This window comes from Neophocaena asiaeorientalis, unplaced genomic scaffold (assembly GCF_003031525.2).
Source record: "Neophocaena asiaeorientalis asiaeorientalis breed wild unplaced genomic scaffold, Neophocaena_asiaeorientalis_V1.1 scaffold45, whole genome shotgun sequence".
Taxonomy (NCBI): Eukaryota; Metazoa; Chordata; class Mammalia; order Artiodactyla; family Phocoenidae; genus Neophocaena; species Neophocaena asiaeorientalis.
Genome location: NW_020174642.1, coordinates 12732234 through 12750657, shown reverse-complemented (window position 1 = coordinate 12750657; position 18424 = coordinate 12732234). Strand labels below are relative to the sequence as shown.

General features: G+C 42.4%; 1 protein-coding gene across 3 annotated transcripts in view; it reads right to left on the bottom strand.

Annotated features, from left to right (window-relative positions):
- The window catches only part of PCBP3 (poly(rC) binding protein 3), a 174045-nt gene extending 166167 nt beyond the window's left edge, over nucleotides 1-7878 (bottom strand). Inside the window, exon 1 of one of the 3 annotated variants that reach the window (XM_024758314.1) lies at nucleotides 7781-7878. The gene's annotated coding sequence lies outside the window, so the exon portion shown is untranslated. The remainder of the gene's footprint in view (nucleotides 1-7780) is intronic. The other 2 variants (XM_024758313.1, XM_024758315.1) reach the window with 2 other exon arrangements.
- Nucleotides 7879-18424: the final 10546 nt, after the last annotated feature.

Genomic DNA, 18424 nt, shown 5'->3' with positions numbered 1-18424 from the left:
ACAAAAACAATTATATACTAGCTAATAATTAGAAATGAATATCTTTTAAAACTACCATTTATAATAGTATCCAGAAACATGGAATGTTTGAGGGGATAAATTTAACAAAATACATGCAAGAATTTTATACTGAAAACCCCAAGACTCTGCTGAGAGAAATTAAAGACTTAATAAATGGAGAGATTACAATATGCATTGATTGGAAGATTCAGTATTGCTAAGATGTCAGTTCTGTTTGAATTGACCTACAGATTCAATGCAATCTCAATCAAAATGCTAGTAGAATTTTTGGAAGAAGTTAAGAAGCTGATTCTAAAATTAAAAAAAAAAAAAAAGCAAAGACCTAGAATTGTCACAACTATTTCGAAAAATAAGAACAAAGTTGGAGGATTTAGTTTACCTGATTTTGGATATCCAGTGATCAATACAGTGTGATATTAGTATAAACATAGGCTTATAAATGGAACAGAAAAGAGAACCTCAAAATAGGCCCAAGCATTTATGATCAATTGATTTTTGATAAAGGTACAAAGACATTTCAATGGGGAAAGGATTTCCAAAAACTGTGTCAGAAGAACTGGGTATTTATATACATATATATAATATAAATGAACCTCGATCCTTACCTAACACCATACACAAAAGGTAACCTAAATATAAAAGCTAAATCTGTGGAACTTTTGGAAGAAAAGTAAGAAAAGAATCTTTCTTCTTGGACTTTGGGGTAGAGTAGAATTTCTTAGATACATCAATAAAAAGCAATATACCAATCAAAGGAAAAAATGATAATTTCTATTTCATCAAAATTTTTAAATTCTGCTCTTTGAAAGACACTATTTACAAAATGAAAAGGCAAATAACAGATGGAAAAAAGATTTCTCATACATATATATGAAAAAAGAACTAGTATTCAGAATACACAAAGAACTTTCCATAACTCAATAATAAGGAAACAACAACCCATTTAAAAAATAGCAAAATATTTCAACAGATACATCATGGAAGACGTACAAACAGCTTAGACATACTAACAGCATATGAAAAAGAAGCTTGTCATCATTAGTCCTCAGGAAAATAATTAAGATCACAATGAGATACTAATATCTATCATTAGTCTTTAGGAAAATAAAAACTATAGTTAGGATGAGATACCAACACACATTTAGTAGAATGGCTAAAACAGAATGACTGACAATAACAAGTACTGATACAAATGGCAGTAAACTGGAACTGTCATACATGGCCACAAGCAGTGTAAAATCATTCAACAACTTTGGAAAACAGGTAGATCCTTGTAATAGCACTTCCACAGCACTTACCATTCCACCTAGCCACTCTCCACTCCTAGATATTTACACAAGAGAAATGATAACATATTCTAACACTAGGACATGTACACAAGTATCCACAGCAGCTTTATTTATAATAGCCAAAAGCTATAAACAATCAAAATGTCTATCAATAGTCAAATAAACAAACATATCTTACAATGAAATGGTACTCAGCAGTAAAGGGAACAAAACACATTCACACAACATGAATGAATCTCAAATGCACAGATGCTGAAAGAAAGAAGCAAGACACAAAAAAGGAGCCAGTACACACTGTATGATTCCATTTACATGAAATTCTGGAAAAAGTGAATCATATCAACAGTGACAAAAGAATATCTGAATGGAAAGGGGCACCAGACCTTTTGGGATGATGTTCTATACCTTGATCGTGGTGGTAGTTACAAGAAATATACACACATCAAGATTTATTAATCTGTATACTTAAAATAGATGCATTTCATTGTATATAAATTATTCAAAGGGGAGGGGGATTCTGCCTTCTATTACAATGTTGTGGTCAGAGCGGGCCAACACCACCAATGAGGCAAGAAGATTTTTTTTAGTTATAAGTTTCAAAAGCTGTATTTCTAACACCATCAAAGCAATGAAGACTAAATGAATTAAAATTCCTCACTAGGAAGAGCCCTTCTAGATAAGCTAAAAATATGCTGCTAATTCTGAACACTGGCTAAGAATCAGGCTTGGTCCAAGCTAAGGGATTCTATGGGAGGAAAGAAAAACCAGCAGAGCTCTTTTGTAGCCTCAAGGCCTGCAACAGACTGGAAACTAAAGGAGCATCCAACACAAGGCCTGTTCTCCCCACCAGACAACTGCTGAGTTCTGGGACCACGCAAAAGGCCCAGGGGACTGGGCCAGCAAGACAGACTGACGTTTCTCCCCATATCTTCACATGTTTAGGGGACCAAGTCACACTAACGGAAACGGGCCTGCAGTGAGTATCCAATCCATCTCCCCCTCAAGTCATTTGCCAGATTTTGCACCCATCAGTGTGTGGCAGGAGTCCAAGATCTTTTAACTGGTTGAACTTTCAGGGCTGAGGAGACAGGGACGTGTAAGCGTCTTGGTCAAGAACCCAGGAAGGCCATTCTCAAGATCAGGGACAAACTAGAGATTTCTAAACAATGGTCTTAGAGTCCATCTCAAGGAGCTTAGAAAAAAAAAAAGAGAGAGCAGTGTAAACCCAAAGTAAGTTGAAAGAAAGAAATAATGAGCAGAAATCAACAATATTTTTTAAAGGCATGGAGAAAAGTATCCAAGCTAAAAGCTGATTCTTTGAAAAGATCAACAAAATGTATAAATGTATAATAACTCACAGTTAGAATAATCAAGATAATAATATAATGAGGGTATAAATCATCAATAACAAGAATGGCAGAGGAATTATTTCTACAGGTCCTACAGACAATAAAAGAATAATAAGAGACTATCCTGAACTACTTTAGGTAATAAATTCAACTTAGAAGAATTCGTAAAGTTCCTTGAAAGACAACAACTACCAAAGTTCATTCAAAAAGAAATAGATAACCCGCACAGGGCCATATTGATTATATAAACTGAATTCCTAGTTAAAAACTCTTAAGATCAGAGGGCTACACTGGTAAATTCTACCAAACATTTATGAATGAAATAATACTAATTATATACAAACTCTTCCAGAAAACAAGAGAGGAGAGAACACTCCAACTTTATTTTATGAGGCCAATATTATCTTGATAACAAAACCAGACATTAGAAGAAAAAAACCTCCAGAACACTATCCCTCATGTAACTAGAAACTAAAATCCTTAAAACATTCTCAAATTGAATCCAGAAATATTTTAAAAGGAAAAAAAATCACAACCAAATGAGGTTTATCCCAAGAATTCAAAGTTGGTTTCACATTCATCATTCAATGTAATTTACCATATTGACAGAATAAAGGAGAAAAACCAGATGATCATCTCAATAGGTGCAGAAAAACCTTTGGCAAAATTCAGCACCCACTGATGATAAAAATTCTAAACAAACCAGGGACAGGAATTCTCTCAACCTAATAAAGGGCACCAACTAAAAACCTACAGCTAACTTCATACCTAAGACCAGCAACAAGGCAAGGTTGTCCACACTCACCACTGCTATTCAACGCTGTGCTGATACCCACAGCATGAATGAATCTCAGAATTATCATGTTGAGTGAAAGAAGCCAGACGGAAAAAGAGTAGGTTGTGTATGGTCACATTAATACAAAATACAAGCTACTCTAAAATAACAAAAAGTATGTCTGTTCTTTCCTGGGACCCAAAGGCAGAACAAGGAATGGACTGTAAATGGACACAAGGAATCTTTTGGGGTGACAGAAATGCTCTGTCTCATGGCTGTACACAACTGTCAAAACTCATCCAACTGTACACCTTAAATGTATGTAGTGTATTTATGTAAATAAATTTTATAAGAAAAAACTGATTAAAATGTTTAAAAACAGGAAGAGAGAAACAAATGGATGAAAAGATGAAAAATTTCAACAGTCTTGGAATCTACAGAAAAGTAGTCAAATTGACATTCTATAATTGAAAAATATAATACTAAGAACTTATTGGATGTCTTTAAAAGAAAAGCAGCCAGAAGTAAAGACACAATTAGAGGAACTCAGACAGGTCCAATAGAAAATATCCAAACTTTTGGATATTTGGATCTAAAACTGAAATTCAGAGAGAAAAAAATATAAAAAAAGAATGAAAACAGTACGAAGCATAAGAATGTGTGGGACATGGTCAAAAAGTCTCACATACGTGTAATGAGAGAGTGGAAAAGAATGGGGTAACAGCAGCATTTGAATGAATAATGGCTGAGAATTTTCCAAGTCTTATTAAAGACAATGCATAATTCAAAAAGTCCCATGAACCCCAAGTAGGATAAACAGAAAACACATGCACGTGCATGTATACACGCAGAGACACAGGCACGATGACAGAAAATCTTAAAATCGGGCAAAGAAAAAAAACACACCTTTTCTTTTAAACAACAGCAAAACAAAAGGCTGACTTTTCAACAAGCACTATAAAAGCCAGAAGACTTAGAGAACATGTTGAAAATGCTGACATATTTAAAATGCTAAAAGAAAACAACTGTCAACGTAGAATTCTATACCCAGTGAAATTAATTTTCAGAAACGAAGGGAACTTAAATGTGTTCTCAGGCAAAGGTCAAGAGAATTTGTCATCAACAGACCTGCGCTACAAGAATACTTTTAGTTCTTCAGGCTGAAAGAAAATATTCCCAACTACAAGCATAGAACCACAGGAAGGAATGAAGAATGCCAGAAAGGGTAAATATGTGAACAAGTATTTTAAAATATCAACTGCTTAAAACAGAAATAATGTCATGTTGGACTTACACATAGAAGCAGAAATATATGACCATATCAGAGGAATCTGTAATAAGTCATGATGTAATTGAAATCTCTTGGGTAACTTTTAATGTAAGAATAAATAAGAATCCAGGAGATTAAAAGAATGAAATAAAAAATACCTGATTAATCCAAATGAGGGCAGGAAAGGGGGAATAAAGGAACAAAGAACCAGTGGAACAAAAAGAAAACAAACAGTAAGATGGTAGAATTAAACCCAACATTTCAAAAATCAAATTAAATGTAAATAGATTAAACACTCCAACTAAAATGAATAAAAATTATTATATTCTATTCAAAACAAGCACAATTTAAAAGTAAGGATGCAGGGACTTCCCTGGTGGTGGTGCAGTGGTTAAGAATCCGCCTGCCAATGCAGGGGACACGGGTTCAATCCCTGGTCAGGGAAGATCCCACATGCCACGGAGCAACTAAGCCTGTGCACCACAACTACTGAGCCTGCGCTCTAGAGCCCATGAGCCACAACTACTGAAGCCCGCATGCCTAGAGCTTGTGCTCTGCAACAAGAGGAGCCACAGCTATGAGAAGCCTGTGCACTGCAAGAAGAGTAGCCCCCACTCGCCACAACTAGAGAAAGCCCGTGTGCAGCAACGAAGACCCAACGCCGCCAAAGAAAAATAAATAAAATTTTAAAATAATAATAATTTAAAAAATGAAAGTAAGGATACAGTCCTTACTGTAGGTTGAAAGAATAGAAAAAGCTGTACCACATGAACACGAAGCAACGCAAAGCTCCAGTGGCTTTATTATCATCAGACAAAAATACCTTAAGCAAAACATAAGAGCACAGAAAAAGAAGGACACTTCACAATGATAAAAGGGTCAATTCAATGAGAAACGATAAGACCCTAAATTGGTATGCAACTAATATTGTCTGTTTAAAATATACAAAGCAAAAACAGAACTAGAAAGAGAAATAGATAAATCCGCAATCATAGTTGAAGATCTTAACACACCATTACACCAACATTTGTTAAGTAAATTTAGCAAGGTCACTGGATAGAAGGTCAATATGCAAAACCCACCTGCATTTCTATATAGTAACAGCAATACCATCAAAATACTTTTCAGAAATAAATCAAACAAAACCTGTGCAAGACCTCTACACTAAAAACAACAAAACATCATTGGAAAACATTAAAGACAACATACAAGAAGGAATAAACCATATTCTTTGATTTAGAAGACTCAGTATTTGTAAACATGTCAATTCTCCTCTAAACTGATCTACGGAACCAAAACACGCCCATGAAAATCCTAACAGATTTTTTTGTAGGAATTGGTACGCTGATTGTAAAATGATAAAGATAGGCAAAGAACTTAAGAGTAGTGCGGCCAATCTAGACAAACACAGGTGGAGGACCCCACCAGCCTTTATCAGGATGAGAACTGTAAAGCTACAGTAATCAGTACAGCAGCTCTAACAGATGGAGAAACAGATCAATGAAACAGAACAGAGTCAAGAAACAGACCCACACATGGAAGGTGTGCCCATTATCTATTTATTGCCTCTCAGCCCCAAATCCCCCTTCTTTGCTCTGTTTTTGTGATACTAGTGCTGGACCCTAAGAACATTTCTCCACGGCCAGCTGACACAGTCATGGCATTGTCAGGAAAGAGCACTGCAAGAGGAAGGGGGTTCTCTTTCAGGTTCCAGGGTTTTTTTTTTTTTCTTGCTCTGTAGCATGAAGGCCAGGGGGCAGTTTCTCCATGAGTACAGCAGGCATCCCTGCAGGTGACTTCCTAGTGTATCACGGGCACCACAGCAGCCAACTCCAGCTTGAAGCACCTCAGTGAATTTCTCCAGTGGGTCACAGTCATGACTTCTCCGGCAATGATGAATCTTAGACTTGTTGTGGAGACCCTCTTCTGAGGCTGTTCCATCTCCAGGTACTTCCCCTCAGCTCCAGAGGTAGCGGCTGCTCCCTACATCTGCTATTCCTGTATTCTTTACAGCAACCTTACTCTTTACCCTGTTTGATAGTTAATCCCTTTTGCTAGTTAACAGTTCTTTATAATAAATGTTCCCTATTCAAATTACTGGTGTAACCACTGTCTCCTGACTGGACCTTGATCCATAAGGGCACTTGATCTGCAAAGGTACCACCTGTAATTTGGCGGGGAAAATAGTCTTTTCAGTAAATGAGACTAGATGAACTGGATATCCACAGAGAAAACGGGAACTTGGACTTATATCTCACACTAGACACAACTGGACTGGACCTAAATGTTAAAGGAATATAATAAAATTTCTAGAGGGAGACACGGAAGAATATCGTCATGGCCTTGGGGTAAACAAATTTTTCTTAAACCAGACACAATAAACATCACTCATAAAAGAAAAGATGGATAAATTGAACTTACTAATAAGAACTTCTATTTATCAAAAGACATCATTAAAAGAGTGAAAAGACAGGCTTCCCACTGGGGGAAGACGTTTGCAATGTATATATTAAACAAAGAATTTTCCTCCAGGATATACAAAAAACACTACAATTTAAAAAAAGAGAGAGAACAAACCAAAAATGGACAGGAGACTTGAGCAAGCACTTCACAAAAGAGGACCTTCAAATGGACAATAACCTAAAGAAGTGCTCAATGTGATTTACCCCAAGAAATACATGTCTGGTCTTTATCCCCATTCTTGGCAAAGAGCTCCTAAAACCCTTGGAATTTCCTGAAGTGAAAGAGGGATAAAGGTATCTTTTGCTATGTTAATGAAATAACTTTTAGAAAGTCCCTAGGTAACCCAAGGATGGGACCTGGTAGCCAGGGGAACCAACCACATGATTAGAGGGCTGGACCTTTCCAGGGAGGGGAGAGGGGCCGGAGATTGAGCTCCATCATCAATGGCAAACGATTTAATCAATTATGCCTGGGTAACGAAGCCTCCATAAAAATCCAAAAGGCTAGGCTTCGGGCTTTGGAGAGCTTCCCGGTCGGTGACCAGGTAGAGCTGAGGGGAAAGCGGTGGGCCCGGAGAGCACAGGAGCTTCAAGACCCCTCCCACGTACCTTACCTTACGAATCTCTTCCATCTGGCAGTTCATCTGTATCCTTTACAATCAACTGGTAACATAAGTAAATGTTTCTCTGAGTTCTGTGAGTCACTCTAGCAAATTAATCAAACCCAAGGAGGTGGGTCATGGGAACCTCCAGCTCACAGCCAGTTGGTCAGCAGCACAGGTAACAACTTGGACTTGCGACTGGCATCTGAAGGGGGACAGGGACGGCCTGGTGAGACTGAGCCCTTGGCCTGTGGAATCTGATGCTGTCTCCAGGTAGATGGTGTCATAGTTGAGTGCAACTATAGGATATACAGCTGATGTTGAAGAACTGCTTGGTGGTGTGGGAAAAAAACACACGTTATCAGTGATCAGGCCAATGGAGACTAAACCACAGTGAGATACCAGCACACAACTCCACAAAGGCAGACGTGAAAAGGACAGAAACCAGCAAGTGTTGCTGAGGGTGCAGAGCAACTGAATTCTCAGGCATCTTTGGACAGGTTGCAAACTGGCTCTACCGCTTTGAAAAACTGTCTGGCAATCACCTACTAAAAGTAAACAGACACCAGCCCTAGGACACAACAGTCCCACTTCTGGATGCATATGCAAGAGAAATGTGTGTCTATGTTGCCCAAAGAAACCTACACGAACAGTCAGAGAAGTTTTACTCTCAACAGCCCCGAACTGGAAACCCCAGATGCCCGTCAGTGGCAGAGGAGTTGAATGGAGAGCCGCTGTGTGGTATGTGCACTGCAATCCCACAGAGCCAGGAACAATCCCTTTAAACATCTGTTTGAATTCCTGCTCTGGCACAAATTTTTTAAGAACACTCTCTCTATTGATTGCATTGTTTTTACTTTTTTACTTTTCCTCTTATCACACTAAACACTTTTCAAAAATCACAAAGAAGTTCTTTCCCGACTTAGAGTATCTCATGAGTAAGACAGAGACAGAGCATGTCGCCGCAGCTCTTTTTCAATCAGACATGTGCTATTCATTTCCACACACTACAGAGGGCGCTTCCTCCGTCCACTCTGTGGCAGCAGAAGTGGCAGAGGGCGGACGACACCCAGGCTCTCAGACATCTCGGTCGCCGCGCACCAGCCGCCAGGTGCCCGCCCTGCCTGGGCGCCTTCCCCAGGCGGTTCCCTGTCGTCTCACAAGCTAGGCCCCGGCAGATGTGCAAGACACTTTTTTCTATTTTACTAGTTAGAAAACTGAAGTGTAGCAAAAAAGCTAGGACAGCTATCACCTACTGCCCACCTCCCACGTGCCAGCCCGCACTCTGCGGTCTCCAAGACACAGATGAGACGCCCATCCTCTCCAAGGCCTTCTTCCATCCTTCCAAAGTGCTGCCTCCCCGGAGCTCCACATACTTCTCTTGCTCTTCTCTGATGATGTGTGGCTGGCTCTTCATGGTACCGAGGACACGTGTGTTCGTGCATCATGCCCCACCCCCAAGTGGATTACGTGCTCCCTGGATTACATGGAAAGACTCTCCCCCGAACTTACACCCTCAGCAGCAGTCAGGACAGGGCTTTTCAGTAAATAACCTGTTGGGCTGAATTTCTAGCATCACATCTCAGAGCCTCAGCCTGGGAAGAGCTTCTGGAAGAGAAGGGGCTTACGGCTCATCTGATGAAAGCAAGGGCCAGCATATGACACAGGAAAATAACGAGCAACCTTTGCGAGGACCCCGGTTTGCTGCAGTGACACTATTAATTCCAGCGGAGCTCTTGGCCAGGAATGTAGGAGCCAAAAGCCTGATTAGCTCATTGCTGAAACGCTGGCAAACATGCTGGTTCTTGGCCTGGCCCCAAAAGAATGTGATGTGAACATTACACGCCATTAAGCTGACTCAGAGAACAAATGACTAAGTTTCCGATAATCAAGGAGATTTTGGCCTGGCCATTCTTCATCCTGATGCAACCTGAGTGTAATGCATTGGGAGGGATGATTCCAGCCCAGCCCAAAAGAAATGTCACTGATACGGTGTGTGTGTTCTCAGCCAGTCTTGCCTCACGTAAGGGGCGGAGTGAGGAGCATTTTACTGCCTTTCTAATGCTCCAATAGCCATTCAGAGCCCTCTGGGAACAGTCTTCTTCAATACCAGGCTGTAAAACAGGTGATTCTGTTTATAGGCACTGTGCTATTTAAAGACCAGCCAGCTCATTAGCGTCAAGCCCACAGCCCCGCACTCCACATAGCAACTCAGATATGGCCCCCAAATGGAGGGAAGCCTTCATGTGCCAAGGAAATGAAAGATGTCAGAGGGAACTAAGACGGGCACAGGTCACCTCATCCACGCGTTGGAGGTATCGGAAGCTAAGTCTCCAGGCAGGGGTGGCCAGGGCTCTTCCAAGTGACCCAAAGGCTAACAATTCCACATCGTTTCCCACACTGTCATTATTCCTTCATTCTGGAGACCGTGCCTGTGCGCCTGTGTGTGTGTGGTTGTGTGTATGTGTTGGCAGGGGAGGGCAGGTGGACCAGGGGGCTGAGACTCCTGTGAGTGTCTCTATTCAGCGAGAGGTGAGGATGGCTTCAGAAAGCAAGCCAAAGTTCAAGGTGCCCTCCCTCCACTCAACTCCAGCAGAGCTCTCAACCACACACCCATCTTCCTGTTGGTCACTAGACACCAACCTCAGTGACACCCAGTTTCCGGAAAGAGACACAGGCTTTAAAGGGAGTTCAAAGGCACATGCAGCTTGTCATATCGGGGACAGGAAGCCAGGTTTCTGACTTCATTTCTACTAGCAAGGAGCTGGGGACAGGACCCACTTGTCACAGTGACAGTGTTCCCTGCAGGCACTTCTACTCTGAGACAGGAGCTCTAAACCAGCTAAGATTTCTCAGGAACTAGGGAATAGTAATATTCTATGGTCAATGATGCCTTGAGGCCCTGCAAAATCCTGTCTTTTTAGAAAGATTCAATCACGTTTAACATAATCTAGGTAATAAATTAGAAACTTAATCTTAGGGTTTAAAATTTTTTTTTCCTGATGGTCTGGGAACTGAAAGGGAATTGCAATTAATCAGAATTTCCTACTCCCCAATTCTCATTAGAAGAAACTTTACTGTTCTTTCCATAAAAGGCATGGAACCAGCCCAGAGTTACCAGCCAGGGAGAGGTGCTAAGGCAGAGCTAGGGGCGAGCACAGGGCACACCTCTACACCCCAGGTGCTGCCCCCAACGACGATGACCACCCTGCAGCTGAGAGGCATGCTTCTTCACCTTTGTTCCTCCACTGGCACCCAGAAACCACAAGTGAGCCAGCCAACAGCTCTGCTTCCTGACACCAGGCAGTGAAATGTGCATCTCTGTCCAGGGGACCTAACCTGCCAGACGGCTCCAGGACCAGACCCAGGGTCGCTCCCTCTCCCTCCTCAGCCACCCAGAGCCCTGCTGCAGAGCACCTGCTGCAGCCAGGCACAGCTTTCCTGTCTCCTCTGTCCTATATCTTCTCACGCAGCTTTTCAGTTGAGAACTTGTCCTACCCACCTTCTCTCCCTCATAAATTACTGGAAGAAAAAACCTCTTAGCATCAGAAAAAAACCATCTGTTATACCTTTGGTCTCCCTCTTAGCACTTAGCACAGAGGTCTATACCCCACTGATACTGCTGGTACTAATAAATGTTGTTGAGTAACTGAACAATCTGGGTTAGAAAGATTTTCCATCACAGAGCAGAATTGCCTGTAGGACTTTTGTCTTTTTTTTTTTAGAGAAGTAAGCCTTTATTTCCATATTTCATAAATAAAGCTGGCTCAGTTGGTTGCTTTTGTAGGGTTTTGTCTTGAAAATCAAATTCTGATGTTAATTTCTAAAATTATTTACAATATGAAAGTTGAAATGCATCTCTGTTTCTTTCCAATGTCAGTCTTTCAGTTGAACCCACTTTCCTGTTAGCATTCACCTAAAAAAAAACAAATAAAGAACTCAGTCTTCTCTTTTGACTCAGTGCTCGGTGACAGCTCATCATCTCAGCAGTTCCCTGAGGTCCTTCACCAAAACCACTGGCGTTTCCACTCAAGCACCACGGTTTCCTATGACACCAGACCGGTGGTTCTCAAACTTTCTGGACTCAGGACCCCTTTCTTTCCTCAATTTGTTTCTTAAACGGATTCTATTCGTTGATATTTACTTGAAATTAACACAGAGAGGTTTTAAAATTATTTATTCAGTAATTCATTCACAATGAATAATAAGCCCATTACATAACAATGAAAATAACACTTTTTAATAAAAGTAACTATATTTTCCAAACAAAAATAAATTAGAAGAATTTCTGGAACTCTTTAATGACAGGATTAATAGAAGACAGCTGGATTGCCACACCTGCTTCTGCATTCAATCTCTTGTGAAACGTTGTTTTGGTTAAAGTATGTGAAAAAAGCCCATCCTCACCCAGACATGTGGCTGGAAACAGGAGTATCTGCATAGGTTTATCAGATCATCACGGATATTCTTTGATATGACATCAAAACTCAGCAAGTGGTCATTTCTTAAAGGTTACTTGCAACATGGAATCTGAAAACCCATCAACAAACTTTTATTAACATTAAAACCCATTATCTAGCAATCTTGCACCCTAGACATATATTTCATCCATGCATGGTTGGTGTGACATCATGCATTAATCATTTTGGAAAATACTGGCTCAGTGAGTTATGTGGATCTTCCTGAATACATTTCAATATATAATGTCAAAAAATCACATTTGGTAACATCACCACTGAGTTCATCAGAAACATCTTTAAGTACTGAGAAGCTGTCAAGCTCACCATAGCAGACACAAGTTTTCAAAATTCTAATTTTTGACCGAAAACTCAAATTTTGTCAGTTGCAACCAACACCGGCAGTTATCTCCTTTGAAGTCACAGGCTCACTTAGTCCAATTTTCAGACGTTGTCTGCCAAAATCACACGTCTGAATAACCACGGTTTGTCTGTCAGTTATTCTTTAAAGTAAAAACCATGTTCCATGAGAAGAGGGGCGAGTTCAGCTCCCCACCCGAAAAAAGCACAAGCACTTGTTTTTCCTTGAAACAACCGCCGTGATTCCATCTGCAGACGTGCATTGCGCGAATTCCCAGTCTGTCTCTCAGAACACTTAAAAGACATGTGCCCAAGGGTCAAGATTTAATTAAATTAATCATTCTTACTGCTTCATCGAGGACATTCTCTTCGCATGCAAGTGGCTCTCTGTGCAGTGGTGGTGCTGAAGGAACTATGAGAGTCTGCCCGACCGCCCCCCCCACGGCCCCCTGGCGCGATGGGGCTCAGGTGCCAGCAGTTTTGCCCGTCGTCACTTTTGTGCCATCAGCTCAGGGCTCAGCACTGTGAGAAAGGAAATCATGTTTCTGGATCTTTATGAAAACATGGGAATCATGTCTCCCCCCTGAAGGGGTCTTGGAGAACCCTGAAGGTCCACAGATCACAGCTTCTGTTGTCATCCTATGGGTGCTAGAGGGCCGACAAGGGATTGGGAGTCTCAGGTTTGCCTTCAGAGGCGGAAGCGACAGGCCTATGGCGCCGGCCCTGTGCCTGAGCCTTATGGAGTGGGGGGTCGTAACTGAGATCCTGGAGACCACTCACCAGAGAGTCCTTGCCTCAGGGTGGAATTTAACCCTCTGTTCAGTAAGGACTTGCGGCTTGCTTCCAGCTCGGCATTCCAATCTGGTTCTTTGCCTAATGGGTGCTGCAGTGTCGGGCCTCGCCCTCGGGCACCCTCAGTGGAGCCCAGCTGAGCCTGGGCCGGTCTGGAGGGTGTGCCCAGCTGAAAGGGATCTGACCGCAGGCAGACAGCCCCAGCCAAGGACCCCAGCCTCACCAAGCTGACCCCAGGCCCCTGGCTTCAGGCGCTTCCTCCTGGGTCTCAAGGAAGGGGGCTGACAGCCAGGCTCCTCTCACACGTCCAGCAGAGCACAGGGCCTCAGCCCCGCCGTGCTCTGTCCTCCAGACGGAAGAGACTCGGAGCCCGGCCGCAGTACGCTGGGGCAGTGGGCACACTCTGCCAGCTCCCGGGCTGCCCCACCATCCACCCAGGAGAAGCTGTGCCCACAAGGTGCAGTGGTGCCCAGAGCAAGGAAAAGAGAAATAACAGACCCCATATGGGGTGTAGCTAAGAGCAAGAAGCCCCTCAGAGCCAAGGATGCCAGGCAGCGGGGAGCTGTGTCCCCAGGGCCCGGAGCCCAGTTTCAGGAACTCCAGGAAGTAGGGAAGAGAGATGGCAGAAGCCAGGGTCACAGCCCCTGTGGGGACCAGTGGTCTACATGTCACCCCAGTGCCCTGATATAAAATAGCACCTCTGTCAATGTCAGTCTCCATGCTCATCACATGGATAATACATGAATTTGAAAAGACCATTAAATGAAAAGTTCCAGCTTCCTAAGTGGACCTAGAGAAGTAAGGCTACCTCAAGATTAACAATTTCTCAGTAAGCAAAATAATCTACTTCATTATTTGTCTGTTCAATTAATGAGGTAATTAATCAAGTCTAGGAAATTCAGCAACAGTTCAATCATAAGGGGTTATGGAAGACATCAGTAAGAAACATGGCTCTATTACAAAATCTCATCGGTTTAAAATTCCATGAAAACTCAAACTACCAGTCTGGGGCACTTAAGTATCATGGGCGATTATTAACTGTGTCACGCTACAGACGCCTGTAAACTGCACTCTGTGTGAGGGGGCACCACTTTGGACTGTTTCTATTCGCTTAAGGACAGTTATGAATACAGCTCAGAACTCCCTGGAAAAGCACCCAACTCAGTAAAAATCACAGAGGGACATGCCCGCTGGCCCTCCTCACTCTGAGATGCTGTAAGTTTCCAAGGTTGGCTTGGGTACATTATCATAGGAGCACCTGGCCTCAGAGGATGAACTTAGTGTGCCAATAAATTATTTATCCCCGAAAGTACTTCAGGATGAAATAATGCCTTTTATACCCAGAGAGCTTTACTATCCAACACGTTTGCACGTCAGTCATCTCGTTTTGCTTCCACAAGAGAATTCCCCAAGAGGATACAGGCCAGGTACTCATATCCTCCTTTCTCCAAAGCTTCACATCCAAGTGGTAGTGAAACAGAGAAATAGAAAATGGTTTAAACAGTCCCCAAAGAGTTTGGTTCAGAAATTTTCCTCTTTTAAATTCTCTATCATTAAATACATATTTCAACAGAGATGAGTTAAGACACAAATGACTTCTTTGAACTGGGGTGATGCCATAATACAAACCGTGGTCAGGCAGCTGGTAATGAGGAAGCCCTATTTTATGCATTGCGAAGCAGTGATCATCTGAAGGTAGGCCACACTCACACCCAGCCTCCAGCTCGGGGACAGGAGGAAAAGGAGTGCCGGCAGCCTGCGTGACTGGTACCTGCTCTGCCAAAACAGCCATCACAGCAAGAGAAGAGCTTAGGCAAAAACTGGCCTACTTGAGAGACCAGAAAGCACCTAGAGACAGTCCAGAAGCATGGGGCTCACCTCGTGGGAAAAGCCTCCTCCTCTGCACCCCAAGAGTAAGATGTAAGGCTAAAACTGTTCTGAGAAGCACAGGCCCATGAAGACTCCTTGGCTAAACAGAGGGCTCAGCTGTACACACAGATCAGATAATAGGGTTTTTCTCCCACCCACAGCCATGCCTTCAAGACACCCTGAGCAGAAAGAGACACAGGCATGAGAAAGCAAAGATAATGACCAGGCCAGAGGGTCATGACTAGGAAAGAACTCGGGGTGTAGGGACGGGCACATGGAACTGCTGAAAGCAAACAGATCAGAAGCTACTAGAATTTGGGGGGAATTCTACTGCCAAAGAAACATAAGCCTAAAATAAGTCAGTGACTGTCAAAACAATCCCCGGCCTCCAAACTCCGCAAGCGGAAGCAAACTCTGGAATCTGGGCAGACCCCGCCCGTCAAGGGAGAGATCCTCTCCAAGGTCCCAGGCAGCTGTGCCCACAGAGGACAAAGGCCAAGGAAAAGCCTCGCATGGTCAGGGCAAGGAGTCTGGGCAGACACTCCCAGGGCAGAGGCAAGAGAATCAGACGAGACCACAGGAGAACCAGGATGGCCATCACCACCATCACATCAGAGCACAAACAAAACATGAACTTTGTCCAAGCCCTAAAACACCACGTGTGGCCTCTCCCGGCTAACATGTGGAAGGGCTGCTTCCTTACCAATTGCAGCATTAGCCTCGCCCTAATCCACCCTGCCTTAGATAAAATTTGTTAAGATACTCATCCATAAAATGGCCCCTGCTCACTGACAGCACTCGACTTTCTTCGATCCTCCCCAGAATCATCCAACCGAAGCCCAAATCCTGTAACAGATTCTTTCTAACACCCTCTCACAGTTCCCCATGGTGTATGGTCCCAGCCTGTTCCGTCGCAGGCGCCAGGTGAGTTCCTGGTGGCCTCTGTTTAATAGTCATTGACAGACGCCTTCGTAATACCTGTCCTCAGGGTGTCACTCTTGCTTGAGCCGAGGACTGATGCTTATCTTCCATTTCTCCCCTTTCAAATGGAAGGTTTTTCCATTGCAATTGTCAGTGGTTTGGCTCCATTACCGAACAGTATGAGCAGCAGGTAGATAACCTGTGTGTTAGTTCAGTCACCAAACCTCAAGAGCCATGTCTGTATTTGTCTCCCTGGGGAAGATGAGTACAGCTGCAAAAGAAGAATGTGCACAGATATTTCAGGGCCAAGGGGAAGGACTGAGGCAGAGGTAACTGTCCACCAAACAGACATGCAGCTGCTAACCATGGACTACTCTTCGCCCACCTCACGCGTGCATCTAGGCAGGCCACGTGACTAGCTCTCCCCAGTGGAACATCTACAGTTACTGTACATGTCATGTCCAGGCCAACACGGGTGGAAAGCATGTGTGCATCCTCCGTACTGTACTCCCCATCTGCCAGCTGGACAAAAAGGAAGTTCAGGCCCTAGACGATGCTACCAGCCCAGCAGAGAGCAGGACCGCAGCGGTCAAAAGCCAGGCCCGAATCACCGTGCAGAGGAAAGCCGAGCATTGTTGAGGAGCATCCACAGGGGACTATTACATGAAGGAGAAGTGAAGTTTCTGTGTAAGGTCCTAACATCTGGGAGTTTTACTATAGGTGCTAAAGTTACCCGAAATAATCCAGAAATTGGGGGCTACAGGCACAGAGTAAGAGCATGAGTCAGACTCTGAGAAACCAGCCTTCAACTTGTGTTGGAAGAACAAAGGGATAAACCCTAAATGTGGAGAAGTCCTGAAAAGAAAACCAGCCCTCCCATGCACCGCTGCCTTGTTTTGTTCATCTGGTTGGCTTCAGGCTTGCACTGGGATTAAGATGGCTTCTTTAAGAATAAAGAACCTTAGCGATAACAAAATAAAACCTGTCCAAAAATGATACAATCATCCTAGGTCTCATATTATTCCTCAAAATAATTCTGCAGATACAATGTCTAGCACATGCAAAGAAATTAGACACCATGAGCAAGAAACAACAGAAAATAAAAACAGATGCACAAAGACATGAGAAGTCAGAAGTACCCAATATGGACTATCAAAAACTGCACTTGCAATAATGCAAAAACAAACAACCCTGTTAAAAATGGGCAAAAGTCTTGAATAGACATTTCTCTAAAGAAGATCCATCAATGGCCAGTAAGCACATAAAGAGATGCGCAACATTACTAATCATAAGGGAAGTGCTAACCAAAGCCACAGTGAAATATCACTTCACGCTCATTAGGGTACATCAAAGAAACAGAAAATAACAAGTGATGGCGAGGGTGTGTAGATACTGGAATCCTGTACGTTGTTGGTGAGAATGTAAACTGGTGCAGCTGCAGTAGAGAATGGTATGGTGGCTCTTCAAAACATTAAACATAGAATTATCACATGATCCAGCAACTCCATTTCTGGAAACATGCCCAAAAGAAGTGAAGACAGGGACTCAAACAGATACTTTACAACTATGCTTAACAGCATTATTCACTATAGTCAAAAGGTAGAAGCAATCCATGCGTCCATCAACAGATGAATGGATAAACAAAATGTGGTTTACATAAAATGGAATATTATTCAGCCTTAAAAAGGAAGGAAATTCTGACACATGCTACAAAATGTATGAACCTTGAAGACATTATGCTAAGTGAAATAAGCCATTCACAAAAGGACAAAATTGTGTGATTCCACTTCCATGAGGTACCTAGAGAAGTCAAATTCATAGAATCAGAAAGTAGAATGGTAGTTTCCAGGGGACTGGGAGAGAGGATTATTGGGTTTTTTTGTTTCTTTTTTTACATCTTTATTGGAGCATAATTGCTTTACAATGTTGTGTTAGTTGCTGCTGTACAACAAAGTGAGTCAGCCATAGGTATACATATATCTCCATATCCCCTCCCTCTTGAGCCTCCCTCTCACCCGGGATTATTGTTTAGTGGGGACAGAGTTTCAATTTTGCAAGATGAAAAAAGTTCTAGAGATGGATGGTGGTGATGGTTGCACAACAATGTGAATGTACTTAATACCACAGAAATATACATTTAAAATGTAAATTTTATATATGTTTTATTACAACAAAAAAACCACTACAGTCTGTGGAAAAGAGTATCAGTTCCTCAAAAACTTAAATGTAAAATTACCATATGATCCAGCAATTCCAC